This window comes from Salvelinus namaycush, chromosome 6 (genome assembly GCF_016432855.1).
Source record: "Salvelinus namaycush isolate Seneca chromosome 6, SaNama_1.0, whole genome shotgun sequence".
Lineage (NCBI taxonomy): Eukaryota > Metazoa > Chordata > Actinopteri > Salmoniformes > Salmonidae > Salvelinus > Salvelinus namaycush.
In genome coordinates, this window is record NC_052312.1 from 33,995,809 (window position 1) to 34,018,502 (window position 22,694).

General features: G+C 41.5%; 1 pseudogene; it reads left to right on the forward strand.

Moving 5' to 3' along the window:
* The first annotated feature begins 177 nt into the window (after window positions 1-177).
* LOC120049903 lies at window positions 178-18,814 on the forward strand (annotated as a pseudogene).
* The last annotated feature ends 3,880 nt before the right edge of the window (window positions 18,815-22,694 follow it).

The following is a 22,694-nucleotide window of genomic DNA, read 5'->3' on the forward strand; positions in this document are numbered from 1 at the left end:
CCAAACATTTTATTTTTCGAAAGAAAATATCAATCGATCTGTATTTTGTACCAAAGTTCATTGTGATAACGTTATTTATTTATACTTATTAGGTTCAAAGGTAAAAAAAAAAATAAAAAAAAAAAAAGGTTGTTCGGTGGACACGCCCACTAACGATACCGTGTGTTATTGTTTGCATTCGGGTGTTTGTCAACTTTAGATAGCTATCTTAATTACATAAAATATGAACGTTATCTAGTCACATCAACGTTAGAATAGGCCATAAACTGTATGCACCAAACAGTTTCGATTGTGGAAAGAAAAGCATTGCCATGGCTAACTAGCTAGCCAACTGGTTAGCTAACTTCAGTGATTAAAAACCTACGGGTCTATGAAAATGACGACCACCAACAAGATGGACATGTTTGAATATGGGAAAGTTCTGAAAATCTGTGCTCCTATGGTCCGGTATTCAAAGTAAGATGATCTGATTTTCGGGCATTTTCATTGACTTGTTCAGCTGTTGGGATTTGTGCCGATAGCTGAAGTAGGTTGAGAAATAGCTATATCTCATCTTTTATTTTCTGCTTTTCCAGGTTGGCATTCTGGTCACTGGTGAGGAAATTTGACTGTGACATTTGCTTCACTCCAATGATAGTTGCTCCTGACTTTATGCGTTCTGTCAAAGCCAGAGACAGTGAATTTACAAACAATGAAGGTAATATGAGATCACTTTTTTTCTAAAAGGAAATATTAGATGGCTCTCAAAATATAGGGACTTGGTGTCTGCAGTCATTGGATGTGTGAAGACTGTCAATTTGGTGTCAAATAAATCCAACTTTATTGCTCTCTGTATCTCCCAGCTGACCATCCTCTGATCATGCAGTTTTCTGCCAGTGATGCCCAGACCCTGGCTGATGCAGCCTGTGTGGTCGCACCCTTCTCTGATGGAGTGGACCTCAACTGTGGCTGTCCTCAGCGGTGGGCCATGTTGGAAGGCTACGGGGCATGTCTTTTCAACAAACCTGAGCTGGTTAAAGACATGGTTCGACATGTCAGGAACCAAGTGGACAATCCTAACTACACAGCCACCATCAAAATAAGGTAAGAGTGATCATATCACCAAATATAATTGTTTGACAAAAGAGCTTGTAACAGCTGTATTTTGCAAGTAACCTAAGTGTCATCTGAAGTTCCTTTTCCAGTCGTTGTTTCCTCTCTCTTTTCCCAGAATTCACAAGGCAGAGGTGGCAGGGATGTCCTGGATAACGGTCCATGGTCGGACCGCAGAGGAGCGCCACCAGCCGTCCACTTTGACGCTATCAAGACCATCAAGGACAGCCTGTCAGTCCCTGTCATCGCCAACGGAGACATAAAGACCCACCGAGATGTGGATACCACTCATCAGCTCACTGGAGTTGATGGTCAGTTCAATTAGTGCAAATCTCAATTGATTCCTTATTCCCAATATTGTGCACTACTTTTGACCAGAGACTCCAAAGGCACTCACACAGGGCTCTGGTCAAAAGTAGTGCACTGTGTATGGGAATAGGGTGTCATATGAGACAGACCCTTAGTTAACTACACGTGTAGTTATTTCCTTGGGAAATATGCTCTTGAAATGGCTTCATATTAAATCCCTTTATATGGGCCAAAGTGATCCACAATGACAAGCTGTGCAGTTCTATTAAAATAAACCACAACATGGGGGGGTTTCTGGGTGGGAGCCACTATCATGGTTTATTTTCATAGAACTGCATAGCCCACTGTTTACTCCTTATCATAAACACTATCTGTTTTTCATCTGCATTTATTCTGTAACCTCTCATTCCCTCCAGGGAAATCATTCTCTGTTTATTGTGTCATCTTAACAGATATTAATGGTAAATACTTAAAAGGGTAGCTAGAGGTTCCATGCACAGAAATAATTAGAGAAAATATAATAATTAGAGATATTATAGAATATCTCTATACAGGATCTTTATAGTTATATGGCTCACTCAAGGCACTTCCCCCTCCCACCTCACATGCCCTGTCTTGTAGGTGTGACGGCAGGCCAGGGGCTGTTGTCTAACCCGGCCATGTTCGCTGGCTACAATGAGACCCCTCTTGAGTGTATGTGTGGGACTGGGTGGACCTCTCCACAAACCAGGGGACCCCTTCACCTGCTTCCACCAGCACCTCATCTACATGCTGGAGAGGAAGGTTCCCAGCCCGAGAGGAAGGTTCCCAGCCCGAGAGGAAGGTGTTCAACTCCCTGCATAGCACCGCCGCTTTCATAGACTACCTCCACAACACATATGGATCAACAGACACACAGACAGTAGGCCTATCATAAACACAGGCTAGGTATATTTTATTGTGTATGTTATTAATTTTATTTTCAATGGAATAAAATATTTTATTTACTATATTACCTTTTTTATTTTTTGTCTCATTCTGATAGTTGAGGTGTGCAGTGTGCGTGCACATAACGTGTCCCTCTACCTGCAAAAAAAAATGAAGGTTACATCAGATTCACTTCAACATGTCCAGTCAGACACGACTAAAAGGTACAAACAAAACCAAACACATTACACCTAATTTCATCATATTTGTACTTTCCATGATGTGTACAGTATGGGATTTACAATATATGGCAGAACCTTATTGGTTCTCCTCAGTAGAGAATAAGCCAGTAAGCGAACAGCTAAACGTCATTATACTGTATAACGTCATTCCAATGAGACCCAAAAGAAAGTGACAGCAAAAAAGAAGAGTGAAACAACTGTCTCCAAACTTAAGTTTGCTTTTCATCCTCCAGTTTCTTTGTTTCGGGTGCCGCAGAGTAAGTTACATACTTTGCAGAATTATTAAGATACTGAACTTGGCTCCTCGTATGTGTAGTTACTATGTATTTCACCAAACTGCTAACGGTAGCTAACGTTAGTTGGTAACGTTAGCAGTTAACGTTAGCTAAATAGCTAACGTTATCGTGTCCTGCTTTATAATATTGCCAGCTACCTGGCTGATGTCACCGCATGAGGCAAAGTCTTTAGCAATAACGTTATATAGCTAGCTACTATTTCTATGATATAAGGACGTATGTTACACACTAAATGAAACAGCATAAACTTAGTACTGCTGGATGTTATTAACCAAGCATGTGAACCTAGTTACGTATCTAGCTAGGTAGGATAAGAGGTTTATCACTGAAACAGGAACTACATTGTTCTTAATACATTTGCATTGGTGGTTTCACAGTTAGCTAGAATATATCCAGAGGAAACTAGCTAGCTACGTAGCAAGTTGAATCTTTCTGTTGTTGACATCAACAATTAAACCAGTCCTTTTCCATTCTGGCAAAACAACCTAACGTTACTGCCAGACTGTGAAAAGGACCTCCGTTGCTTAAAATGTTTCATGTTTTACAGACTGTATTGTTAGAGATGACGTTGCAATGGACTGCAGTTGCCTTCTTCCTCTATGTGGAAATGGGTGTACTCCTCATCCTCTGTCTACCCTTCGTCTCAGCCACCAGGTAGGAATGAGCCCTAACCAATCCTGATACTGCAACAACCCAGTAAGAAACATTATGTTGAAATTTTGTCTAAAATACGTATTTTCCAGAAGTCAGGTTAATTTAGAGTTTTGAATGAAAGTTGAAAATACGTCATTTACAGTTGTTAAAAATACATCATTTTTTGGTCACGGGCGGATTACCAGGACGCATACTCAGAGCTTGCGCCAACCAGCTGGCAAGTGTCACTGACATTTTCAATCATACCCACATGTTTCAAGCAGACCACCATAGTCGATGTGCCCATGAACGCCAAGGTAACCTGCCTAAATGACTTCCGCCCCGTAGCACTCACATCTGTAGCCATTGTTAGGTTCTAGTTATTAGAGTAAGAACCCGACGGACACTGTGAAAGCTTAAACCAAGTTTATTCTTGCCAAAGGATCGAACAGCTGAATTGTCAAAAACATGTTTACAATAGTGGTGGTATTTGTACCACAGTTTGGGTGGAGTCTCCTTCTCCTGCCTAGCAATAAAGATGCAAAGTGATACGGGCAATAAACGGTTCCTCATCCCTTAACATGACCTGACCTGACCCCCTTCATCACTAATCCATGGCTCGCTCCCCTTATTAATGTTGCCACGTGATCGTTTTCCCTGCACTCAGCACATTCCAAGCTTAATTGCACACACCATACACCTTCCTCCTACAGATAACCATTAACTTCTGGTATAGACCCTCTAAACCTAAGCACTCAATATTTCAATAGGATACCTGATAATTAACCCTATCCCAAGTTAAGGAGTTAGAAGCCAGAATCCATCACCATGAAAATCTTTAAAAAGCTGGTCATGGCTCGCATCAACACCATCCCAGAAACCTTGGACCCACTCTAATTTGCATGCTGCCCCAACAGATCCACAGGTGATGCAATCTCTATTGAACTCCACACTGCTCTTTCCCACCTGGACAAAAGGAACACCTAGGTGAGAATGCTGTTCAAATCAAATTGTATTAGTCACATGCACCGAATACAACAGGTGTAGACCTTACAGTGAAATGTTTACTTATGAGCCCCTGACCAACAGTTCAGTTTCAAAAAATACGGATAAAAGTAACAAGTCATTAAAGAGCAGCAGTAAAAAATAACAATATATACAGGGGGTTGCCGGTACAGAGTCAATGTGCGGGGGCACCGGTTAGTTGAGGTAGTATGTACATGTAGGTAGAGTTAATTAAAGTGACTATGTATAGATGACAACAGAGAGTGGCAGTGGTGTGGAGGGGGAGACTTGGCGCTCCGGTACCGCTTGCCGTGCAGTAGCAGAGAGAACAGTCTATGACTAGGGTGGCTGGAGTCTTGGACAATTTTTAGGGCCTTCCTCTGACACCGCCTGGTATAGTGGTCCTGGATGTCAGGAAGCTTGGCCCCAGTGATGTACTGGGCCGTTCGCACTAATCTCTGTAGTGCCTTGCGGTCGGATCCCGAGCAGTTGCCATACCAGGCAGTGATACAACCAGTCAGGATGCTCTCGATGGTGCATCTGTAGAACCTTTTGAGATTCTGAGGACCTATGCCAAATCTTTTCAGTTTCCTGAGGGGGAATAGGTTTTGTCGTGCCTGCTTCACGACTGTCATGGTGTGCTTGGACAATGCTAGTTTGTTGGTGATGTGGACACCAAGGAACTTGAAGCTCTCAACCTGCTCCACTGCAGCCCCTTCAATGAGAATGGGGGCGTGCTCGGTCATCTTGATCACGTTGAGGGAGAGGTTGTTGTCCTGGCACCACACGGCCAGGTCTCTGACCTCCTCCCTATAGGCTGTCTTGTTGTTGTCGGTGATCAGGCCTACTGTTGTGTCATCGGCAAACACAGACAAAACACACACACACACACACATGCATATTACGTCACACACACAAACATTCACATTCCTTCACACTCTTCACATACGCTGCTGCAACTCTCTGTTTATTATCTATGCATAGTCACTTTACCCCTACCTACATGTACATATTAACTCGACTAATCCGTACCCCTGCACATTGACTCGGTACCGGTACCCCTGTATATAGCCTCGTTATTGTTATTTTGTAACTTTTTTTCATTTAGTTTATTTAGCAAATATCTTACTTTTTAAAACTCTGCATTGTTGGTTAAGGGCTCGTATGTAAGCATTTCATGGTAAGGTCTACCTACACCTGTTCATCCCAAATGTGTTCGATGGGGTTGAGGTCAGGGCTCTGTGCAGGCCAATCATGGTCTTCCACAACAATCAATTTATGTATGTACCTCGCTTTGTGCATTGGAGCATTGTCATGCTGAAACAGGAAATGGCCATCCCCAAACTGTTGCCACAAAGTTGGAAGCACAGAATGTAATTGTATGCTGTAGCGTTAAGATTTAACTTGACTGGAACTAGGGGGCCTAGGCCAAACCGTGAAAAACAGCCCCAGACCATTATTCCTCCTCCACCAATCTTTACAGTTGGCAATATGCATTGGGCCAGGTAGCGTTCTTCCTGCTTCCGACAAACTCAGATTAGTCCGTCGGACTGCCAAATGGTGAAGCATGATTCATCACTCCAGAGCACGCGCTTCCACTGCTCCAGAGTCCAATGGCGGCGAGCTTTACACCATTGCAGCCGACACTTGGCATTGTGCATGGTGATCTTGGGCTTGTGAGCGGCTGCTCAGCAATGGAAACCCATTTCATGAAGCTCATGACGAACAGTTCTTGTGCTGACGTTGCTTCCAGAGGCAGTTTGTAACTCGGTAGTGAATGTTGCAATCGAGGACAGATGATTTTTGCACACTAGGAGAGCTGTTGTTTCTCCTAGACATTTCCACTTCACAATAACAGCACTTACAGTTGACCGGGGCAGCTCTAGCAGGGAAGAAATTTGACAAAGGTGGCATCCTATGACGGTGCCACGTTGAAAGTCACTGAGCTGTTCATTAAAGCCATTCTACTGCCAATGTTTGTCTATGGACATTGCATGGCTGTGTGCTCGATTTTATACACCTGTCACCAATGGGTGTGGCTGAAAAAGCTGAATCCACTAATTTGAACTGGTGTCTACATAATTTAGAATGTACACTATATATACAAAAGTAAGTAGCATTATATCACAATAATAATTTTTCAATCAATTTATTATAGGAAACAAAAGCCAACTTAAGGTTACAATATTTATTATTGCTCCCATCTGTCACATGCACTGTTAGCTTCTTCATAAGCTTTAAAACTGGTAGTGGTGATTTTCAATTTAGTCCAACTTACAGAATAAACTAACAGACCACTTCAACTACAATAACATTCTCAGTAACGATTACTGAAATATTTGTTTCTTGCTGTGACTGTGATATGTTGTTTATCTACCTTAGTTGAATGCACTGACTGTAAGTTGCTCTGGATAAGAGCGTCTGCTGAATGACCAAAATGTAGAAACCCAAAAAGTGTTAAACAAATCAAAATGTATTTCATATTTGAGGTTCTTCAAAGTAGCCACCCTTTGCCTTTGACAGCTATGCACACTCTTGGCATTCTCTCAACCAGCTTCATGAGGTAGTCACCTGGAATGCATTTCAATTAACAGGTGTGCCTTGTTAAAAGTACATTTGTGGAATTTCTTTCCTTAATGCGTTTGAGGCAATCAGTTGTGTTGTAACAAGGTATGGGTGGTATACAGACGATTTGATAAAAGGCCGAGTCCATATTATGGCAAGAACAGCTCAAGTAAGCAAATAGAAACGACAGTCCATCATTACTTTAAGACATGAAGGTCAGTCAATGCGGAAAATTTCAAGAACTTTGAAAGTTTCTTAAAGTGCAGTCGCTCAAATCAAATGTTATTTGTCACATACACATGGATAGCAGATGTTAATTCAAGTGTGGCGGAATGATTGTGTTTCTAGTTCCAACAGTGCAGTAATATCTAACAAGTAATCTAACAATTCCCCAACAACTACCTAATGTACACAAATCTAAAGGGGTGAATGAGAATATGTACATGTAAGTATATGGATGGCCGAGCGGCATAGGCAAGGTGCCATAGAGGGTATAAAATACAGTATTTACATGTGATATGCGTAATATAAGATATGTAAACATTATTAAAGTGGCATTATTTAGAGTGCATTGTATAAAGTGACTAGTGATCCATTTATTAAAGTGGCCAGTGATTGGGTCTCAATCTAGGCAGCAGCCTCTCAGAGTTAGTGATTGCTGTTTAGCAGTCTGATGACCTTGAGATACAAGCTGTTTTTCAGTCTCTCGGTCCCAGCTTTGATGCAGACACATCTCAACATCGACTGTTCAGAGGAGACTGCATGAATCAGGCCTTCATGGTCGAATTGCTGCAAAGAAACCACTACTAAAGGACACCATGAAGAAGAGACTTGCTTGGGCCAAGAAACACGAGCAATGGACATTAGACCGGTGAAACCAAAATGTTTGAGTCAGTCAAATCACATGAATACATATTAGATACGGCAAAATGTATCGAAATGCAAGAAAAGTATCTTTAAAACTGCAGAATTGTTCTCTGCACCCCATGACAAAATGTGTAGAACTGCAGGGAATCCGTTTTTAAACCTGCAAAATGTTCTCTGATAACAAGATGGGTGTGACCAGGGGGGGCCTGAGGGGAAAACTGTGGGAAAGCCTGCTCTACTGTGCTGTTCAAACTTGTGAAACATAGATGTCTATATTTGGTTCAGATTTGAACATAACCGGATCAAATCTGAAACAATCAAAGACATCTATGTTGGGGCCAAATCCAGGCCGATCAGGACAGACATCGGCATGGCCGATTAATTAGGGCCGATTTTCAAGTTTTCCTAACAATCAGTAAACGGCATTTTTGGACGCCGATTACATTGCACTCCACAAGGAGACTGCATGGCAGGCTGACCACCTGTTACGCGAGTGCAGCAAGGAGCCAAGGTAAGTTGCTAGCTAGCATTAAACGTATCTTATAAAAAACAATCTTAACATAATCCATCATGGTTGATGATATTACTAGTTTAACGAGCTTGTCCTGCGTTATAATCAATGCGGTGCCTGTTAATTTATCATCGAATCACAGCCTACTTCGCCAAACGGGGGATTTAACAAGCGCATTCGCGAAATAAAGTACTGTCGTTGCACCAATGTACCTAACCATAAACATCAATGCCTTTCTTAAAATCAATACACAAGTATATTTTTTTAAACCTACATATTTAGTTAAAAGAAATTCATGTTAGCAGGCAATATTAACTAGAGAAATTGTGTCACTTCTCTTGCGTTCTGTGCAAGCAGAGTCGGGGTATATGCAGCAGTTTGGGCCGCCTGGCTCGTTGCGAACTGAGTGAAGACCATTTCTTCCTAACAAAGACCGTAATTCTTTTGCCAGAATTTTCCATAATTATGACATAACATTGAAGGTTGTGCAATGTAACAGTAATATCTAGACTTAGGGATGCCACCTGTTCGATAAAATATGGAACAGTTCCGTATTTCACTGAAAGAATAAACGTTTTGTTTTCGAAATGACCGTTTTTACCGGATTTAACCATATTAATGACCTAAAGCTCGTATTTCTGTGTGTTTATTATTAAGTCCATGATATTTGATAGAGCAGTCTGACTGAGCGGTGGTAAGCAGCAACAGGCTCGTAAGCATTCATTCAAACAGCACTTTCCTCCGTTTGCCAGCAGCTCTTCGCAATGCTTGAAGCACAGCGCTGTTTATGGCTTCAAGCCTATTAACTCCTGAGATTAGGCTGGCAATACTATAGTGCCTATAAGAACATGCAATAGTCAAAGGTAAATTAAATACAAATGGTATAGAGAGAAATAGTCCTATAATAACTACAACCTAAAACTTCTTAACTGGGAATATTGAAGACTCATGATAAAAGGAACCACCAGCTTTCATATGTTCTCATGTTCTGAGCAAGGAACTTAAACGTTAGCTTTTTTTACATGGCACATATTGCACTTTTACTTTCTTCTCCAACACTGTTTTTGCATTATTTAAACCAAATTGAACATGTTTCAGTATTTATTTGAGACTAAATTGATTTTATTTATGTATTATATTACGTTAAAATAAGTGTTCATTCAGTATTGTTGTAATTGTTATTATTGCAAATATATATAAAAATCGGCCGACGTAATCGGTATCAGCTTTTTTGGTCCTCCAATAATCGGTATCGGCGTTGAAAAATCATAAATCGGTCGACCTCTAGACCAGACCAAATCTGAACTAAACAATTGATTCATATTTTGACAGAAAATCGACGTCCTGTACGTTGAAATCAAGGCCAGTCCGGACTGCACCAAAAAAAGACTGCCGGTCCAGACATGTTACAATCATGTTACAATTGAGACAACGTTGTGACTAGCTGCATTAGGGCTGACCTCAATTAGTTGACTGGTTGATTGTTTGGTCGACCAAGTTTTATGTATTTTTTTTTAGCAGTTGCAAACAGACTAGACACCCTAATGTACTTGTCCTCTTGCTCAGTTGTGCACCGGGGCCTCCCACTCTTTCTATTCTGGTTAGAGCCAGTTTGCGTTGTTATGTGAAGGGAGTAGTACACAGCGTTTTACAAGATCTTCAGTTTCTTGGCAATTTCTCGCATGGCAAATACCTTTTATTTCTCAGAACAAGAATAGACTGACGAGTTTCAGAAGAAAGGTCTTTGTTTCTGGCCATTTTGAGCCTGTAATCAAACCCACAAATGCTGATGCTCCAGATACTCAACTACTCTAAAGAGGGACAGTTTTATTGCTTCTTTAATTAGAACACAGTTTTCAGCTGTGCTAACATAATTGCAAAAGGGTTTTCTAAAGATCAATTAGCCTTTTAAAATGATAAACTTGGATTAGCTAACACAACGTGCCATTAGAACACAGGAGTGATGGTTGCTGATAATGGGCTTCTGTATGCCTATGTAGAAATTCCATTAAATCTGGCACAATAGTCATTTACAACATTAACAATGTCTACACTGTATTTCTGATCAATTTGATATTTTAATGGACAAAAAATGTAATTTTCTTGAAATAAACAAGGACATTTCGAAGTGACCCCAAATTTTTTGAATGGTAGTGTAGAACATTTACCGTTAATTCCTAGCATTTCTAATCTATAATGTGTGTTTGGTTATGGTCATTTCTGTTAATTCATTCAATCTATTATTATTCTAGTTTTACCGTTCTCATTGTCAAAGTGGACACGTTTGCAGAGCGCACAACCTATGCTACTATTGTGAGAAACAAATTTGTTTTTTATGAGTTTTGTCAATTTAGACGTTGTCTTTTGTTTGGAGTGCTACTGTCAATATTGAGTAAGGATGGTCACGAGTCATGAAGGCAGTCAAATTCCACTTGACCGTTTAGTCACGGTAATTAGGCTACTCCAACCTCTGATGCTGCTGATGGTCATTCGTAGTCTAACAAACTTGCTAACTGTTTCAAAACAGGTGCATAATAATGGCCCACTCTAAATGAAAACAAATTGCACACATTATTTAGTATGTGTAAAGACAAGATTAAATCAAGAATACTCTGTGACAATTTTAGCTGCTTATCACTTGTGAATTATAAATTATCACTTGTGAATGATACCCAGCTTAAGGCAAGAAACAATGCCTTTTATTTATTTGTATCGTAGTTGCAAACCTCATGTAGCCTAGGCCATAGCACTATATGTTTTGATAAGGTTTGTATCACAACTAAAGGGGCCAAATAATTTTAAATCAAGCACATTAATCTGCTTCACAAGGGGTGTAGAGTTTCATGTTTGGGAAAGATAATTTCCACCATTAAAAAAAAAAAAACTACCCTAACCCGTACAACACTAGGCAAATTGTGCGCCGCCCTATGGGACTCCCGGTCACAGCCGGTTGTGATACAGCCCGGGATTGAACCTGGGTCTGTAGTGACGCTTCTGATGCAGTGCCTTAGACCGCTGCGACACTCGGGAGCCAATGCCACAGAGTTCTAGGCAAATCTTGTCTGCTAATTGAACTAGTGTAGCCCACAGCCAAATGGCATAGCCAGATCAGGACCTAACATAAGGACGAGTATGCTATTATTTTCTTCTGAAAGACTGCATTTTCTTCATATCATCTTTCTTTAGACCTGTCTAAAATAAATAATGGATTTATTGGAGGCTATATTACATGGATTTATTATTTAAAAAAATTAAATGTAGATGTTCCAAAGGTCTGCATCAGTGGCTTGTAGGCTATGTGTGGAAGTCAGGAGATGCTAAATGTGTTTGTTAATTAACGGTCAATTACCGTGAGACCGACAGTTATTTGTTTACAATCACCGGTTATTTGCTTGACAATTCCATGACCGCCACAGCCCTAGTAAGGAGGACGCGCACCTGATTACACATAGAAGTAGGCCTAAGGCTACCTGGCCTGCTCGCAAATGTAGGCATATAAATGTGCCCATTTGGGGATCTGATAGTATTTGTGAATGGCTTAACACACCACCACTACTGAACTGTGGAGATTCTCAAAGTAATGTTTTCTTCACCTCAAACAGAAAGAAAAGAGAGTCTGTTTTTACATCCATTGAGATTTTGAGAATGATAATAGTTCCCCAATGTATTTGAAAAATCTTTCCAGCTCTCCCTTTTGATAACCACGCAGCGTGAAGGGAAAAATATCATGCTTTGATCGAGTGGAAACGTCATAAAATAGGCCTACCTGGTGAGCTCTTATCCCTCGCCCAAATAGTCTACAGATGTCTGTCCCGAGCTTACTGGCATGGCGAACTCTAAGGGCCCAGAATATTTTAGTTTCCTAGTGTGAGAACTTCTAGCTGAACCCAAGTTGATGCAATGTTTCAAGTTCGTTGCAGACAGGCAATGCATAGCCAATGTGATTTATAGGATATTTATTTTTGTCAGGATGTTTTCTACCTACAGGCTGCCATGTTTTATTGTTGGCTTTATGTAGGCTAATTTTACAAAGTTGGCAATGGCAATAAAGTTACTTTTTAGGTTTGTATCATTTTCGATTAGATTTTGATAGAATTTTGATTAACCACGTCAATGATTGAGATACGAAGACATTATTATAAATGAAATAAAACCGTTCAACTAAAATGTGCATATGAAAACCATAACAGATCAGTAAAAATTGTAAGAAATTGGCATTCCACTTGTGTAGCATATTACCGGAAACTTCAGGAAAGTAGAAAGCCAGCAGGAGCGGGAGGAGGATGGTCGGGTCACGTTAATACGTTTTTTCCCCCTTTTAGTTATCTTGATTTCTGGCTCCCTCTTGAGTCGTTTGTGTCTTATTTAATCAAACAGTTTGCTTGAAGCGTCAGACAAGCATCTAGATTATTTTACTAAAACACATAGGGTGTGTCTATAAATGGAAAATACACGTTTTAACATTTCTACCAATCGATTGGTAGAAAGAACAGAGGACTTTCGGTCGACAAAGTTGTTTTTATTTTTGTCGGGGACAGCCCTAAGCTGCATCCAGGGATATTTTATTAGACATCGGCTTGCTTTTGCAGTGTTCTGAGTCTCAGCATTATGTTTTTGTGCTCTTTTACAGATGGCAGAGTATCTTCCAGCTGAGAATATGGAACAAAATGGCCAGGTTTTGGAATAAATTCTTCCTCGCCATGATCATAATCCTTATAGTCCTCTTCCTCGGTAAGCTGATGCCAGAAAGTGTCATGGTTTAATTTACTCACAGATCATAATGACTCACGATAATGACAATCTCATACAATACTTTTGCAATCTCCATGTCTTTCCATGTTTAACCATGTCGTACCACACCTGCACACCCTCCTGTCCTTCTATAGATGCTGTGCGTGAGGTGAGGAAGTATTCGGGGGCGGGAAACAGCAAGGATGCTAATCTGCATCCCAACATGTTTGACAACCTCCACATGAAGCTGTTCAGAGCCCAGAGGAACCTCTACATCTCCGGCTTTTCCCTCTTTCTCTGGCTGTAAGTCCTGGATCTGTCTGTCCATCACTCAACCATTGACATACTGAATCCTCACTGTGTCGTCTTCACATTGGGATGGATACTGGTGAAAACCAGCCAGTGCATGGATTGTCATAATCTTAGAGATTTCTTTATTCATTACAATGACCATAACACCCTGGTCGTATTCAGGAGGGCACATCGTAGAAAAGTGTTTAGCAACGGAAAACAAAAAATGTGTTCAGATGGACAAGTTCAGGTGGCAGCTCTCTGTTAAATATTTTTATCAGTATTGAACACAATCTATGTGTGTTGTTTCTCTACAGAGTGCTGAGGCGGGTGATCACGCTGATCAACCAGCTGGCGACGGCGTCTAGCACCACGGCCTCTCTGCAGACCAAGGCAGAGAGTGACAACCAAACTGCCAAGAAATACATGGAGGACAACGAGCTACTGAAACAGGTAAAGTCATACCCAGTATCACTGCCCTTTCTCCACTTGAGCCCGTATTTAAAAGGGTCTCAAAAAGAAGAGGAGCGCTGATCTAGGATAAGGCCCCCCTTGTCCATGAAAACGTATTCATTTTGATGTAAAAGGCGAAACTGATGCTGTATCAGAACTCCTACTCAGAGATATGGGCCTTCATCCACACTAAAAGTAACTAAAATAATTGTTGTATTGCATATGGTTGAGAGGTGTGGTTAATGTTTACCTGTGTTTGTTTCAGACTCTGATGGATGGGAAGGGGAACAAGGCCACAGCAGAGGGAAACGAGCTGCTGAGAAAAGAGATGGAGAAACTGAGAGGAGAACTGAAGGGCACAGAGGAAGGTGAGGAAGAAACACACACAATACTTTTGTGACAGACTGAATAATAGAACCAAAAATCCAATAATACTGAAATCAATTGAAAATGTACAACTACAATACAATAACCAACTAACCAAATGAAATCAGACCATGATGACAATAAAACAAACATGGGCTTCAGTTACTGTTCAAGAATGTGCACTTTGACCCATAGCATGTCACCTTTTAGAGAGATTGGATGATATGCATGGGAATTGGATGATAATGGGACTGCTTTGGGGTTAATGTTTTACCTAGCCTTGAAAAAGTCCCAATCCGAGATGGAAGCTATGAAGAAACAATCCGATGGACTGACCAAAGAATACGACCGACTGCTGAAAGAACACCAGGTAACGCCAGACCAGCTCATACATACAGTATCTACAATTAGCCTACTGTGCCTTCAGAAAGTATTCACACCCCTTGACTTTTTCCAAATGTTGTTGTGTTACATTTCGCCAATGGCCTACACACAATACCCCATAATGTCAAAGTGGAAACATGTTTTTTGAAATTTGTACAAATTAATCATCAAATCAAAATCAAATCAAGTTTATTTTATATAGCCCTTCGTACATCAGCTAATATCTCGAAGTGCTGTACAGAAACCCCCCAGCCTAAAACCCCAAACAGCAAGCAATGCAGGTATAGAAGCACGGTGGCTAGGAAAAACTCCCTAGAAAGGCCAAAACCTAGGAAGAAACCTAGAGAGGAACCAGGCTATGAGGGGTGGCCAGTCCTCTTCTGGCTGTGCCGGGTAGAGATTATAACAGAACATGGCCAAGATGTTTAAAATGTTCATAAGTGACAAGCATGGTCAAATAATAATCAGGAATAAATGTCAGTTGGCTTTTCATAGCCGATCATTAAGAGTTGAAAACAGCAGGTCTGGGACAGGTAGGGGTTCCATAACCGCAGGCAGAACAGTTGAAACTGGAATAGCAGCAAGGCCAGGTGGACTGGGGACAGCAAGGAGTCATCATGCCCGGTAGTCCTGACGTATGGTCCTAGGGCTCAGGTCCTCCGAGAGAGAGAAAGAAAGAAAGAGAGAAGGAGAGAATTAGAGAGAGCCAAGATTTTCAAAATGTTCATAAATGACAAGCATGGTCAAATAATAATCAGGAATAAATGTCAGTTGGCTTTTCATAGCCGATCATTAAGAGTTGAAAGCAGCAGGTCTGGGACAGGTAGGGGTTCCATAACCGCAGGCAGAACAGTTGAAACTGGAACAGCAGCAAGGCCAGGTGGACTGGGGACAGCAAGGAGTCATCATGCCCGGTAGTCCTGACGTATGGTCCTAGGGCTCAGGTTCTCCGAGAGAGAGAAAGAAAGAGAGAAGGAGAGAATTAGAGAGAGCATACTTAAATTCACACAGGACACTGGATAAGACAGGAGAAGTACTCCAGATATAACCAACTGACCCTAGCCCCCCGACACATAAACTACTGCAGCATAAATACTGGAGGCTGAGACAGGAGGGGTCAGGAGACACTGTGGCCCCATCCGATGATACCCCCGGACAGGGCCAAACAGGAAGGATATAACCCCACCCACTTTGCCAAAGCACAGCCCCCGCACCACTAGAGGGATATCTTCAACCACCAACTTACAATCCTGAGACAAGGCCGAGTATAGCCCACAAAGATCTCCACCACAGCACAAACCAAGGGGGGGGGCGCCAACCCAGACAGGAAGATCACGTCAGTAACTCAACCCACTCAAGTGACGCACCCCTCCTAGGGACGGCATGAAAGAGCACCAGTAAGCCAGTGACTCAGCCCCTGTAATAGGGTTAGAGGCAGAGAATCCCAGTGGAGAGAGGGGAACCGGCCAGGCAGACAGAGCAAGGGCGGTTCGTTGCTCCAGAGCCTTTCCGTTCACCTTCAGTTAATAAACTGTTAATAAAGTTAATAAAACATAAAAATCTGAAATGTCTTGAGTCAATAAGTATTCAACCCCTTTGTTATGGCAGGCCTAAATAAGTTCAGGGGTGAACATTTTCTTAACAAATTGCATAATAAGTTGCATGGACTCTGTGCAATAATAGTGTTTAACATGATTTTTGAAGAACTACCTCATCTCTGTACCGCACACATACAATTATTTGTAAGGTCCCTTAGTCGAGCAGTGAATTTCTAACACAGATTCAACCACAAAGACCAGGAAGGTTTTCCAATGCCTTGCAAAGAAGGATACCTATTGGTAGATGGGTAAACATAAAATAAAATATCAGACATTGAATATCCCTTTGAGCATGGTGAAGTTATTAATTACACTTTGGATGGTGTATCGATACACCCTGTCACTACAAAGATACAGGCGTCCTTCCTAGCTCAGTTGCCAGAGAGGAAGGAAACTGCTCTGGGACCGCCATGAGGCCAATAGTGACTTTAAAACAGTTTGAGTTTAATGGCTGTGACAGGATAATCGAGGATGGATCATGAACATTCTAGTTATTCCACAATATTAACCTAATTGACATCGTGAAAAGTTGGAAGCATGAACAGAATTAAAAAAATATCCCAAAACATGCATCCTGTTTGCAATAAGGCACTAAAGTAATACTGCAAAAAATGTGGCAAAGTGTTATGTTTTGGGAAAATCCAATGCAACACACACAGTATCGCTCTCCATATTTTCAAGCCACCGAGCATTGTGGTGGCTGCATCATGTTATAGGTATGCTAGTAATTTTCAAAGACTGGGGAGTTTTTCATCATAAAAAATAAACGGATAGAGCTAAGCACTGGCTAAATCTTACAGGAAAACCTAGTTCAGTCTGCTTTCCACCAGATACTGGGAGAATTCACCTTTCAGCAGGACAATAACCTAAAACAAAAGGCCACATCTTCACTGGAGTTGTTTACCAAGAAGATAGTGAATGTTCCTAAGTGGACGAGTTACAGTTTTGACTTAAATCTACTTGAAAATCTATGGCAAGACATGAAAATTGTCTAGCAATGATCAGCAACAAATTTGACAGAGCTTTAAGAGTTTTGAAAAGCATAATGGGCAAATACTTCTCAATCCAGGTGTGGAAAGCTCTTAGATTTACCCTTAGACTCACAGCTTTAATCGCTACCAAAGGCTCTTACAGAGTATTGACTCAGGGGTGTGAGTACTCATGAAAATTAGATATTTCTGTATTTCATTTTCAACAAATTGTGCAAAAGAATTCTAAAAACATGTTTTCACTTTGTCGCAATCGTGTATAGATGGGTGAGACTTTTTTTTATTTAATCCATTTTGAATTCAGGCTGTAACACAACAGTGTGGAATAAGTCAAGAGGGATGAATAGTTTCTGAAGGCACTGTACATGTTTGATTTGATATTACTGCTTACCCTGCCTTCTTCAAAGCTGTATATTACGACCCTGCTCAAATGTAGACAGAATACTTCAGCTCCGACTTTAGTACTACTACTGTATATTTACCTCTACCACTTCACAGATATACTGTATATATTATTTTTTCCAGAATCTTCAAGAGATTGGCGACAAAAAGGATGATTGATCGGTGTTATGACTACAGCGGTCAGAACATTTACAGATTGTACCAAGAAACCAGAAAAAACACTGTCACGCACGCTAACATTTTCCTTTGACATACTGAAGCACTGTGCATGATGTCACCAAAATACTCGTCCAAAGCACCACTGAGCCGCCAAACATTAGATAAAAAACACCTGAGCACGTTTGTAATAGAATAGCTACTACACCAACATAGAAATAGTGTTTATAGTATTTGCTGACTTTTGGAGAATGTCACTGTTGTGAATGAATGCCTGCATGCATGGCTGTACAAGCTTCAGATTACAGTGGTCTTCTACTGTGAATGTATTTTTGATGTAATGGGCTTGCTATGCTGTTTTTTCCCTGTATATGACAAGAGTACCACCGTTGCATTCATATCCATTTTGTTTCACCTTAGCAGCTAGGCATATTACAGATTGAGTTGTATGTGTTTTGTAAAACAAAATTAGCATTGAGTTCATAGTGGTAGATAATCTATATTGAGTTATTTTTGTTATTGAATATTTGATATCAATGGTGATGTTCTGTTTTCATTCCTCTTAGATGTCAAGGGTGATGATTTTCTGTTTTGTAATAAGGATACTGAAACGGAAAAGTCTGAGCAAATTCCTCTTTCCTCTTCTCACTCAGACTCCCTGTATTGACTGTCCCAGCCCAGGGGTTGGGTTGGTAGACCGGGTCAGCACTTGGAGTGGGTAATTGACCAACAAATCTTCCTCCAGACCCCATCCCCTAAGTACTTATCTCCTATAGGGCCCCAGTACTGTACATCCCCCAGTACTGTACTGATTGAATAAGTGCCTTTCAGACCACTGTAGAGATATTTTCTCATTGCGAGTACAAAAATCTGCTTTGAGTAAGAAAGGGTTGCAATATTCCAGTATTGCTCACTATTAGTTGTTTTTGTTGCGAAATACGTTTTTTTAGTTTGGAAAAATTGTCTCGACATACCAACATGTTATCCCATATTAAAAATGTTTTACTGTTGTATTACATTTACAAGTTATTCTGTTTAATCTAAGAAATACAACTATTTTTTAAGCGAGTGAGAAATGCCATCCATTTAATTTTCTTCACAAAACAACGTAATTCATATAAGTTTTTTCCTTGGTATCGCTTGCAAAATCAACAAACTCAGCAAAAAAAATATTTGTAGGAACATAGGATTCAACAACTGAGACACAAACTGAACAAGTTCCACAGACATGTGACTAACAGAAATGGAATAGTGTGTCCCTGAACAAAGGGGGGGTCAAAATCAAAAGTAACAGTCAGTATCTGGTGTGGCCACCAGCTGCATTAAGTACTGCAGTGCATCTCCTCCTCATGGACTGCACCAGATTTGTCAGTTCTTGTTGTGAGATGTTACCCTACTCTTCCACCAAGACGCCTGCAAGTTCCTGGACATTTTAGGAGGGAATGGCCCTAGCCCTCACCCTCCGATCCAACAGGTCCCAGACGTGCTCAATGGGATTGAGATCCGTGCTCTTCGCTGGCCATGGCAGAACACTGACATTCCTGTCTTGCAGGAAATCACGGACAGAACAAGCAGTATGGTTGGTGGCATTGTCATGCTGGAGGGTCAAGTCAGGATGAGCCTGCAGGAAGGGTACCACATGAGGGAGGAGGATGTCTTCCCTGTAACGCACAGCGTTGAAATTGCCTGCAATGACAACAAGCTCAGTCCGATGAGGCTGTGACACACCGCCCCAGACCATGACGGACCCTCCACCTCCAAATCGATCCCGCTCCAGAGTACAGGCCTCGGTGTAACACTCATTCCTTCGACGATAAACGCGAATCCGACGATCACCCCTGGTGAGACAAAACCGCGACTCGTCAGTGAAGAGCACTATTTGCCAGTCCTGTCTGGTCCAGCGACGATGGGTTTGTGCCCATAGGCGACATTGTTGCCGGTGATGTCTGGTGAGGACCTGCCTTACAACGGGCCTACAAGCCCTCAGTCCAGCCTCTCTCAGCCTATTGCGGACAGTCTGAGTACTGATGGAGGAATTGTGCGTTCCTGGTGTAACTCAGGCAGTTGTTGCCATCCTGTACCTGTCCCGCAGGTGTGATGTTCGGATGTACCGATCCTGTGCAGGTGTAGTTACACGTGGTCTGCCACTGCAGGGACGATCAGCTCAAGCAGATAAGCAGGGACCCTGGGCATCTTTCTTTTGGTGTTTTTCAGAGTGAGTAGAAAGGCCTCTTTAGTGTCCGAAGTTTTCATAACTGTGACCTTAATTGCCAACTCTCTGTAAGCTGTTAGTGTCTTAATGACCGTTCAACAGGTGCATGTTCATGAGTTGTTTATGGTTCATTGAACAAACATGGGAAACGGTGTTTAAACCCTTTACAATGAAGATCTGTAAAGGTATTTGGGATTTTACGAATTATCTTTGAAAGACAGGGTCCTGAAAAAGAGATGTTTATTTTTTTGCTGAGTTTATATATTTGGCCCACCAACCTTTTTGATTGAAATTGGATTTATTACCCGTATGCAATACTGCCACCTAGTGGATTTGATCAGAACTGAAATAAGAAAGCTCCTGCTGCACACCAAAGGCAGAGAACAGCTATGATAAGCTGGCACAGTGGCATCTCCTGTGGCACAACAGTCACACAGACATGAACAGTAGCCCCGTTTTATACCTGCTGCTAACGTGTCCTTTGCCCTGATCTTATCCACATTCTGATTGTGCCCTTAGTTTTAGACAGGTTTAGACGATTAAAAGGCGCACTGTGATCAGATCTTACACAGCAAATTCTCCAGTGTTAAATCAACACAGTGTTAACTGTAACACTAGACAAATCGAATTGTATTTGTCACATGCACCGAATACAACAGGTGTAGACCTTACTGTGAAATGCTTACTTACAAGCCCTTAACCAACAATGCAGTTCAAGAAATGGTTAAGAAAATATTGACTAAATAAATTAAAGTAAAAAATCTAAATTAACACAAAATAACGAGGCTATATACTGGGGGTACCAGTACCGAGTCAATGTACAGGGGTGCAGGTTAGTCAAGATAATTTGTACATGTAGGTAGGGGTAAAGGTGACAATGCATAGATAATAACAGCGAGTAGCAGCAGTTTAAATACAAAGGAGGGGGAGTGGCCATTTGTAGTCCATGTGGCCATTTGATTAATTGTTCGGCACTCAGCACTCCTATGGCTTGGGGGTAGAAGTTGTTAAGGAGCCTTTTGGACCTAGACTTGCTGCTTGCTACTTGACTTGGTGCTCCGATACAGCTGGTCATGCGGTCACAGAGAGAACAGTCTATGACTTGGGTGACTGGAGTCTTTTACATTTTTTGGGCATTCCTGACACCGCCTAGTATATAGGTCCTGGATGGCAGGAAGCTTGGCCCCAGTAATGTACTGAGCCGTACGCACTACCCTCTGTAGCGCCTTACTGTCGGATGCCGAGCAATTTCCATACCAGGCGGTGATGCAACCGGATTGTGCTTTTTTCGCAAATGCGCTTTTGTTAAATCATCCCCCGTTTGGCGAAGTTGGCTGTCTTTGTTAGGAGGAAATGGTCTTCACACAGTTCGCAACGAGCCCAAACTGCTGCATATACCCTGACTCCGTTGCACAGAACGCAGGAGAAGTGACACAATTTCCCTAGTTAAAAGAAATTAATGTTCGCAGGCAATACTAACTAAATATGCAGTTTTAAAAATATATACTTGTGTGTTGATTTTAAGAAAGGCGTTGATGTTTATGGTTAGGTACACATTGGTGCAACGACAGTGCTTTTTTTTCGCGAATGCGCTTGTTAAATAACTGTTTGGCGAAGTAGGCTATGATTCAATGATAAATTAACAGGCACCGCATCGATTATATGCAACGCAGGACAAGCTAGATAAACTAGTAATATCATCAACCATGTGTAGTTAACTAGTGATTATGTTAAGATTTATAGTTTTTTATAAGATACGTTTAATGCTAGCTAGCACCTTACCTTGGCTCCTTGCTGCACTCGCATAACAGGTAGTCAGCCTGCCACGCAGTCTCCTCGTGGAGTGCAATGTAATCGGCTATGATCGGTGTCCAAAAATGACGATTACCGATTGTTATGAAACTTGAAATCGGCCCTAATTAAATCGGCCATTCCGATTAATCGGTCGACCTCTACTCTGTATGGGAATAGGGTGTCATATGAGACAGACCCTTAGTAACTAGACGTGTAGTTATTTCCTTGGGAAAGATGCTCTTGAAATGGCTTCATATTAAATTCCTTTATATAGGCCAAAGTGATCAACAATGACCAGCTGTGCAGTTCTGTGAAAATAAACTACAACATGGGGGGTTTCCTGGGAGCCACTGTCATTGTTGATTTTCACAGAACTTCATAGCCATTTTTATCATAAACACTTCATCAGCATTTAGTCTGTAACCTCTCATTCCCTCCAGGGAAAACATTCTGTTTGTGTTATCTTAACAGATATGAATTGTAAATACTTAAGGGTAGCTAGAGGTTCCATGCGCAGAAATAATTTGAGAAAATATAGAATATCTCTATACAGGATCTTTATTGTTAAATGGCTCACTTAAGGCACTTCCTCTCCCACCTCACATGCCCTGTCCTGTAGGTGTGATGGCAGCCCAGGGGCTGTTGTCCAACCCAGCCATATTCGCTGGCTGCAATGAGATCCCTTGTGTGTGTGTGTGTGTGTGGGACTGGGTGGACCTCGCCACAAACCAGGGGACCCTCTTCACCTGCTTCCACCAGCACCCCATATACATGCTGGAGAGGGTCAGCTCTCAACCCGAGAGGAAGGTGTTCAACTCCCTGCAAAGCAGCGCCGCAGTCATAGACTACCTCCACAACACATATGGATCCCCAGACAGAAGGCCTATCATAA